This window comes from Theropithecus gelada, chromosome 6, assembly GCF_003255815.1.
Source record: "Theropithecus gelada isolate Dixy chromosome 6, Tgel_1.0, whole genome shotgun sequence".
NCBI classification, from domain to species: Eukaryota; Metazoa; Chordata; class Mammalia; order Primates; family Cercopithecidae; genus Theropithecus; species Theropithecus gelada.
Genome location: NC_037673.1, coordinates 48,134,426 through 48,137,307, shown reverse-complemented (window position 1 = coordinate 48,137,307; position 2,882 = coordinate 48,134,426). Strand labels below are relative to the sequence as shown.

At 37.9% G+C, this 2,882-nt stretch overlaps 1 pseudogene; it reads right to left on the bottom strand.

Annotated features, from left to right (window-relative positions):
- Positions 1-227: 227 nt before the first annotated feature.
- LOC112627295 lies at positions 228-323 on the bottom strand (annotated as a pseudogene).
- Positions 324-2,882: the final 2,559 nt, after the last annotated feature.

The window sequence follows — 2,882 nt, the reverse complement described above, 5'->3', positions numbered from 1 at the left end:
TGGACCTGAGGGAAGCCGCATGTCAATTATGGAAGTTTCTATTGCCTTCTACTGTCTATTTTCACATTTTTAGGCAACTTTAATACAGCTGCTTATATCACATATAGCAGGCGAAAGAGAAGAATTATCAAGTGTTTGATACGTGTACTATTTATCTTCCAATTTAGCAATTTTATTGTTCAATAATAATTTATGCCAATAGATACTTCTTTTTTTGCCTAAGTTCACATCAGATGGATCAACATCATAACAAGGTTGGAGGAAAGCACATCTCACAATAAATGTGAAAACCCAATCATCCTGTTTATGAACTACAAAAGGATCAATAGGTACTTCTCTTACATGTGGATACTTTAAGAAAGTGTTATCTATCAGTCATTCATAATCTGATGTATAGGAGAATAATCATAGAATATAATAAAGATATTGTTGACAATAACAGAACTCAGAATAATCAGAATTTAGACTGTGGATGAGTTGGATGAGTGACAGATATTTAGTTTTGGAGAATGGAGTACTTGTTAAGGGTGTTGTTAGGTGAAATTAGTAGATTTGTATAGCTGTAAATAGGCCACTATCAGGGCCCTGTGTGATTGAATGAAAAATACAAAGGCAGAAGTTCAGAAAAATAGAATTAGCAGGACCAAAAGTTAACTCTGGGTCTTTTGCAGTTTTGATCAGAGATCTACTTGTATGCATTGCATTTTTGGATCACACTCTACATACAGGGAAACATAGTCACCAAGGCCTATTTTTGGCTTTTTGTGGCACAAGGTGTAGTGCCTAATGAGAGCCATAAGGAAAATCTTGCAGGCTAGAAACATTAGTCAACCCCAACTTAGCCCAGGCCCTTTGTCTAGTAGACATACAGTACTGTCTACTCTATACCAGAATTTACAGTTTGAATTTAAAGAAGGATAAGGGGGCGGGGGGGAAGCCAGAATAAGAACAGAAACAATGAACAGTGGGAGGGAATATTTACCAGACACTGCTATTGGAAGGAAATTCACTTTATTTTGTTTATATGACTCCTCACCTTGATTCTACTTCTCTCTCTTCTCTTCTCTATATTAATAAAGATAGGCCTTTCAGGTTTTTCTTTTTAGTGACGTATGAAACTTATTATGATGAATGTTAATGAAAAAGTTGTTGCTTGAAGTGTTGAAGTTATTTTAGTGTTCTTCTCACAATGAATGCTATTTTTCAATAGAAAGAGAATGTGCAATTATGAAATTAGAATAAGCAAGCAGACAATGCCATTTTATCCTAATAATGACATGTAATATATTACCATGCTAAAAGTCACCAGTATCAACACATCACTTTGAAAGAATGAAGGTGCATGATTGAACTAGACGCAAAATAAATTTTACATGAAATATAGGATTTTCCTCCCCACATCCCCATTTGCCCTCTGTCTTTCCTGAAAGCATCTGCTGTTGAAAGAGCTTGCCAAAAATGTCACTGCCAGATTTTGCTGGACATGGGCTCTGATCATTTCCAAATGACAGAAAATCAGCTGTGGGATTTAGGCTCTAAGTAATCATTAACCATAGGCCCTGCATTGACTGGGTGGAAAATATAATGTTCTTAATCTGCCTGATCTGAAAGGTCAAGCTGTGCCACATGCTGCCTGCTCCCAAGGATTCAATACCAGTCACAACGACTGCAACAATAAAACAGCTTTTCCCTAAAAGATAACACATTCTGTTCCCGGTAGTTAGAAGTACAAGCCTCCATGTACATATTCTTCATGTTAGAGTTAAGGTATCAATAGTACTTTTTTCACAGAGATGAAAACCATGGGGAAAGACTCAAACATTAGCTTTACGAAATAAAAGAAATGATGGTGTTGGCATCAGTCGGTACAGAAGTCACAATTTTCTTTTTTTTCTTTTTCTTTTATTTTTTTTTCTGTCTCTTCTAATTGAATGTCTACCTTTGTAAGATATTCATGTATTCTCCAGGTGAAAAGGTTGCCTAAATTCTTCCCAATATATCCTTCAAACATTTATTAAACCGATGGTATTCAAAGACCAGAATTTACTTAAAACTTGTATTTCAATAGCTATTGCTGTCAAAGTATCTAAGTGCCTGGTTCTTTTGTTGGAATCCAGATATTCGTCATTATAGATGTAATGAATCAGGACTTCTGGCTTGTAGTTCAGGCTGTGAGGAGCTTAGGAGTCACAACCTCGTCCTAACAAGAAGCAGAAAGCTGAACAAACTGAAAAATTAACAACTCGTCTTAGATCTGTCAGGGAAGTGAGGACACAGGGTGAACTGTTACCCTTAAAATGGAAGAAACAGAAAGGTGGCTGCAGAGAATCACAAATTTCCACAGCGGAAGGCCATGAGTAGAATCTTCCACAGGAACCAAAGCTGGGGTAGGAAAACCTGAAGTGTAATTGAAAAATTACCCTGGAGGCTCCATGTAGACAAATCTAAGAGATAAAAACACTAGGGGAACTCAGGTGTGTGTGTATGTGTGTGTGCGTGTGTGAGAGAGACTGTGTGTGTGTGTGTGTGTGTGTGAGAGAGAGAGAGAGAGAGAAAAAAAAAAAAACTTTGTGAGTTGTATTTCCAGGAGCTCCATCAGGTCCTCACAGTGAAGAGCAGAGAAAAATTCCCTTGTGCTTCTGGCATGGGGAGTAGAAAAGAAACCACTTTGAAATACATCAGAGCATCCTGTTCTTCTTAACAAGTCCTGTCCTCAGGAGAAACTATTTGATCAGAGCCTAACATAGGGCAGGGAAATCCAACTTCCAGCCAGCCCCCACTAGGCATTCTGTCCCACCTGAAGCAAGATGAAGACTGAGAAGGGGTACAGGCTCCACAAAAAAGCTGAGACCTAATCTTAGGACTATAGATTGCGTCTCCTT